The sequence below is a fragment of the Mustela nivalis genome (genome assembly GCF_964662115.1).
Source record: "Mustela nivalis genome assembly, chromosome: 6".
NCBI classification, from domain to species: Eukaryota; Metazoa; Chordata; class Mammalia; order Carnivora; family Mustelidae; genus Mustela; species Mustela nivalis.
In genome coordinates, this window is record NC_139025.1 from 155,095,362 (window position 1) to 155,102,007 (window position 6,646).

The window sequence follows — 6,646 nt, forward strand, 5'->3', positions numbered from 1 at the left end:
CAAGAAAGTCTTCCTTTCAGACCTATGGAATCCCTTTTCAAAAGGAATGCAAGTCCCCCCACCCCCACCGGGTCTGGGTACCTCCGCCAGGCCGGGCCCTCTCCCTAGGCTGCAGTCGATGGCTCTCCCCGGAGCACAGCCAAGATGCCCTCAAGGCCTTTGCTACCTGTGGTCTGAGTCACAGCGGGGCGGGTGGGGGGGGGGGGGCTTAGTGGGGGAGGGTGCATGCGGAGGGAGGTGGGGGTCGCAGAGCTCCAGCGCAGGCACCCTCCCTGCGCGGCCTGGAAAGTGAGCCCGCTAAGAAGCAGATACTTTAAATCCTGCCTGACCCCAGTGCTGTGTGCGGACAGCTTGATTCTTCCCAGAGCTCTTCTCTGCTTGAGCAGTTAAACGCATTTGCCTTCAGTATCTTTTCACCAGGCAGGTGCAAACCGGACTACGGAGGACAGGAAAGGACTGGACCGCGGCGTTGGGAGTCAAGTGCGCCCCCTTCCTCCCCCCCTCGCTCAGAGGGACTCTGAATGGCACAGCCTCTGTCTTTTGTCTGGATGTGGTTTGTGACAAACAAAGGCATAACCCCAAAGAATAAAGGGGTCAAGGTGAGGAGTCTGGTGGTAGCTGGAGAGCCCTGAAGCCCCCCCCCAGAGACCCCCAAACCTTTGCCCTCAGAAAACAGGTTGAGAGTTCGGCAACAGCAGATGGATTTCTCCCCCAAAATGAGCGCGGTGGCCCCCTGCAGAGCAGTCAGACAGAAGTCCTGAGGCGTCTGCCTTCCCCGGCTCTAAGTTCTACTTCCTCACTCTCCCTACGGTTTCTCCACCAAGGGCCGGCACAGAGGTCCTGGGAGGAAGACCTGAGCTTCCCAAAGCTCGGAACGACCCCAGATCCGCTCCTTCCCTCTTCGTTCAGCTGAGGCCGTCAGAGGGTTATTTAATTTTTTTCTTCTGAGAAACCATTTTGGAAAACAATGTTTTAAATTTAAAACCGCCTAAAACAAACATGCAGAGTATAGGCCCCGGATGCTAACATCACTGGGTTCTGGCCAGAAGTTTCCTCTTGCTGGTCAAAGTCCCAGAGAACTCAACGGATGTGTCTCCCAGGTCCTGACTCTGGGTTTCCCTCAGCCTGTCCCAGAAGCCCTCCTCGAAGCCTTGGGACAAATTCCGCCCACTTTCTGTGCAGCTACTCCCCGTCCCCAGGAGAGACACGGGTGCCGGTGTCCTTCTCTGGGAAGTGGCAGTCCTTCTGGGACTCTCTTGACTTTTCTGCACTCATAGAGGATGTCACTGGAGCCTCCCCGTCCCGGCCCCTCGGGACAGAGCCCGCGCCCTCCAGAGTCATTTCTGTCCACCATCCCTGCACCCAAAGTGCCACCAGATCATGCCCACTGATCTATGCAACCAACACAGAAAGACTGGGGGGAAAGGATAGAAATTCATGGATTATACTCCCGGGATAAGCTAAGTTTTTTGTTGGTGGTGGTTTTTTGTCTTTGTTTTTGTTTTTTTGGTCTGGAGAACAGGAGACAGAGGTTGAGGTGGAAGACGAGCACCAGACCAGGGAGGCAAGAACAGAAGCAGCCCCCAGCCCCCGTTCGACGGCATCCTTCCCAGACCCCCCCATCCTACCTCATAATACCATTCATAAACGGGACAGAACCCAGTGCAGAGTGGGCAGAAAGGCCATGAATTTGGAACCGGAAGATCCGATGGCAGACATCTGCGAAGCGGTACACACCAGCGAGCGAACACAGACAAAGCACCCAGCTTCTCTTCGGTCCTTTAACACTTGAAACGCTGGGTTTTGCTTAAGTCTAATATCCGGGCTGAAACACACGGCTGGTTTCCATCATGTAGAATCCGAGTGCGAAACGCTAACAGACCTCTGGGGAGCCTCTGGGGCGCCATGGGACCCAGTCTCGGCAACATGGCCCCTTCGATGAAACGTGGTGCAGCGGCCCAAAGAGATGCGTCCGTCATCAGGTCCTTTGTCCGAGTCTCTCAGGGACAGCATCGTCCTCTGCCCTTGGTCATCCCTTCTGACCTCAACTGCTTCCGACCCTGCCTCCCCCAGAGCTGCCCCCCCCCACATCTCTGCTTCTCTCCCTTCCTGTCTACTTTATCAGGTCCCTGCGTTTGCTATCCTCGCTCCACGGGGGCAGGGGGCACACCGGTGGGGACCGGAACGCCCCGCAGTGACAGGCGCAGGCAGAAGGCCGTGAACGCCCACGGAGGGCACTTTCGGGTCCATCATAACTCGGGCCCCTCGGGTGCGTCTAGGCCTCCTGAAGCGTTAGGAAGGACACGGAGGGTAGCGCGGCAGCCGGAGGCGCTGGTCTCCCGCCCCCCGCCGGCTGTCCGCGTGCACTTCACACCGCGTTATAACCTCGGCTGCCCTCAGTCTCGCCGTCTGGAGCTGGGGTGGGAACCTGCGCGGGGCTGCTGGGAACACAGCAAACGCACAGTGTGAGCATCATGACAGGCATTCGGCGGGTGCTTGTGGCTTTCGAAGATGACAGGAGGGAGGAGAAAAGAACGAAAGAAAGAGAGGAAGAGAGTGAGGAAGGATGGAGCGTGGGGGATGGGAAGAAACAGAGAGAGGGAGGGAGGATTGAGGATGTCCTCTTGGGCGGCCAAAGCTTTACTGCATCCATGAACAAGGACAGGGACCTGTTCCCTCCTCTGCGCTGCGAGCCCGGGCTCAGTCTCCTTTCGGGGGAGGCGTCGTTTTGCTGACTTGACAAACGGTGAGCGGCTGGAAGGGACAGCGCCACGGCCCCGCACGGGTGCTGTCCCTCACTCTCCTGGAGCGGTCCAAGACTCTGCACCGTGCTGCTTCCGTGCGCCCCCGGCGGTCACCTGCCAGGGAGCACTTACAAGTCTCAGCCCGCACTGGGGCTTTCTGGATCCCAAGCCACACAACCTTGCTCGTCCGGGCTCTCATCTGGGACTCATCCAGACATCTCTACCAAGTGGAAGCAAATGTCAGAGACCATCGGACTCTGGTCTTCAAACTGTAGGAGAACAGCAGCCTCTACCCTCGACCTCCCAAGGAAAGCCTTTGTGACACGCTGCCTCTTCTGGAGGAATTTCCTCAGTGTGGGGACTTCAGGCACAGTAATAGGTTCCGGGGGGCAAATTCAGGGTGAGGTGGGGTCCACACCTCTCCAAGTCCATAACCCCTCGGCTGTGGATGCATTCCGAGGGCGGAGGCTGCCCTCGCAGGCTGCCCAGTGTGAACGTGCGCCCCGGGAGGGACTGTAGACTCGTCTGGCTCTGATTTAGGACCGGATCGGAACCGGACCAAGCTCTTGGGAGTCCTCACTTGGTGTCCGCAGAGGGCTACGGCCCCTGTCGCAGAAATGCTGTGTGTTGGGGGAGTGTCTCTGGGCGAGGCTGGAAACTAGGGGTCTCTTGGGGCGGAGATGAGCCCAGCAGCCCCGTGGTCCCCTCCAGAAAGCCGGGCCCCAGGTGGGACCCTTCCCCGGTGCATGTGAACCCGCGACCTCTGCTCCTCCACTGTGCGCGTGGCCGTCTCCAGGCAGACGCTGCCGGGGATGCGGGACCATGCTCAGCAGGTGCAGAGGACATTGTTATTCTGCGGCTGCCCAGATTCTAAATGCTCCGCTTATATTGGAGAAAGCTGCCATTTTGAAACGTCACTGTCCCCTCTCCTCCCAAACCCTGGCAGACCCTGAAGCCGAAGACTCCGGTGACAGTTGGGAAAGTGTCCCATCACGCGTGGCGGTGGCATCCAGGCCCCGTGTGGGAACACTGGGGGCTCTCACGGAGCCCTTCCTCTGGCATGACCTTGACGGGGATGCCAGGCCCTCCCCACCGGCTTCTGCCCGTGCACTTTCCAAGCCGGGCTCCCCGGCCTCCCCACAGACTCAGTCAGCTCCTGGGATGCTTCCAGCAAATTCCCTTGGCCTCTCTGTAGACCAGAGTCAGGCTCTGGGGCCGGCAACCCAGGTTCCTGACCGGCAGCGAGAGGCTGGTTTCCCGCGTGGATATCCCCGTGGCCTGGCCATCCTGGACAGGAGATGAGGATGAGACCCAGCTCAGAGTGTCCAGCGCCACCAACGCTGAGCTCACCAGGCCAGGCCACATCCTGCAACCCCCTCTCCTTTCTCGGCAGGTGCAGGCCATGGTGGACGACAGGGGAGCTGCGGGTGACGGCGGGGGGGGCGGGCGGTGTCTCATCCTGCCGCCCTCCCCCCGGGCTCGGGCACCTGGCCACGGTGCTGCACCCTCCAGGTCTGGCTTCCTCCTCCTCATGTAGAAGGAGTTCGCATCAGGTTGTCCCTGGAGAACTTTGTCGCCCTGGCGTGGCGGTCCGGACCCTGGGATGCATACAGGAGAGTCTGCAAACCAAGGGACACCCCGGCACTCGCCTCTCAACGACGGGGGCTCTGGAATGCGCTGCTGGAGGAGATCAGGGGCAGAAAGCGGGGAGTAGGAGCTTTGTCGTGCTCTGAACTCTTCAGTTTCATCGCGAGGGGTGTGAGAGGCATGAGGGGTGCCACCGGGACCAGGTGATGGGGAGTCCGTAAGTCCCGGGCACTGCCGTTGGGGGGACGCGTTCATCCGAATTTCTTGTTGTTCTGCACTTTATTGCAGAAAAACCACGATTCCTCCACTATGCGATGGTGCCTATAGGATCCCCAGGGGGCATTGCTGACCTTAGAAGATGATGCGTGAGCCCCCAGCAGAAGGAACTAGACCTTCCCAGTTCTCTCAAAGGCACGCAAGGGACTCGGGAAGCAAATGGAGAAGATCCTGTGGAGCCCGACCCCTGACACGGCCCGGAACACGGTAGGGGCTCAGGAAACACCCAACAACTTGGGTGTCCTTGCAAACATGGCATAACACGAACCTTTTCTAAGCGAGGGCTGGCACACAGTAGGTTCTCTCCACGCGTTTGCAGAGTCATCTCTGTCTCCCGGCAGTTCACCCTGGGAAGCTCCAGCCCAAGCTCGACGCTAACTTCCCAACACCCACAAGGTGCCCTGGAGTGGGGGTGTGGTTTCTGCGTGTGTCTTCCCGCCATCACTGGACAATTTAAACTGGACAGACCAGAGAACCAAGCCTCAACCCTGAGAGGGCAGAGACCTCGCCAAGGCCATTCAGGAGGTGAGCATTCCCTCACCCTGATCTAACACGTTCCCGTCGAGACGGAATTCCGACAGGAGGCAGATCTCCGTTCAGTGTGCCCGCGGGATACCGCCGGACAAGGAAGAGTTCTCGGAGGCTAGGGAGAAGAGTGCCCACCGATGCGCACGGAGGCTGCCTGGTGATTGCCCGTGCCGTGCGGGCACTTTGGCAACCAGAGAAGCCTGGCCTCTCGTTCTGAGCTCCCAGGATTTCTGGACCCCTAAGATAAACAAAAATATTCAACATTGGCGAACGGACACGCCTGCAGGTTTCTGCGGAAATAACCCTCTCCTTTATTGTATCAGCATGTCGGGCTGTGGGACCTCCTGAATCACCCGGAACCATCTACCAGCTAAGCAGAAGGCAGACAGCCTTGCTAGCACTGGATGACGGGGAAGGACGCCTCTGCTTGTTCTGTGGGGACACCGAGCGCCACGATGGCCAGGCCCTGGGAGCCGCGCCCGAAAGCGGAGACGTTGCCAAGCGTAAAGAACTCCCGCCACACCAGGCGTGTGTTCTGAGGCTTAGCTTGCTTAAGCTTTACAGAAATCCTACAGGGCCGCTGCTGCTGGTCCCGTTGTATGAACGGGAAATCGGAGAGCCGAGAGGGTCAGTCACTTCTCTGCAATCACACAGCTGGTAAGGACCGGAGCCGGAGCTGCCCAGAGCCGTCTGGCTCTAGAGCCTGGGGGAGCGTCTTTATGCCACAGAGGCGAGTGGGGCTTGGCTCCCGAGTCTCACTGTCCATGGGAAGGACGAGGGCCCAGAAAGCCCTTCTAGCTCAGGCGGTCAGTGAGGACAGGACGGCCTGGGGACGTTCGGGAGGCCAGACCAGCCCAGGTCACAGGAGTGCCACTCTGTTCATGGTTCAACCAATTGCTCATTGTGTTGTTTTGAGTTAGTAGCATATACAATGTAGAAAATGTAACAGTAGCTTAAAGAGGTCAACCAGTTACCCCATCTAGAGACACCTGCCATCCTGGTTCCTCCAGAGACAGACTATAAAAGCAAAAGTGTATCAGGATTTCTTCTGCAAAACAGCAACATTCTACCCACATTACCCTATGCATTTTTTTCACCATCAACAAGATATTTTGGAGATCACACTTATCAGTGTTTGTAAGACTGCTTATTTTTTATTTCAGGTAAAATTTATTTTTGAGATATATGTAGATTTGCATGCAGTCGGCCTGTTCTTTTTTGTGGTTGCATAATATTCCACTGCACAAATTTCCATGATATGTTTAATGAGTCACCACGAATGGATATGTAGGTCATTGACAAGGTTTTTCTATTATAAAAATAATGCAATCGCTATAGCTCATACATGTTATTACACACTCTTAAGAGTAAACATCTGTAAGATCAATCCTGAAAAGTAGAACTGATGAGTCAAAATGTATATGTAACTCAAATTTATTGATATTAAAAATTTACTCTCCAGTGAGGTTATAACAATGCACACTCCCAACAGATCAGAAAAAGTTATTTGC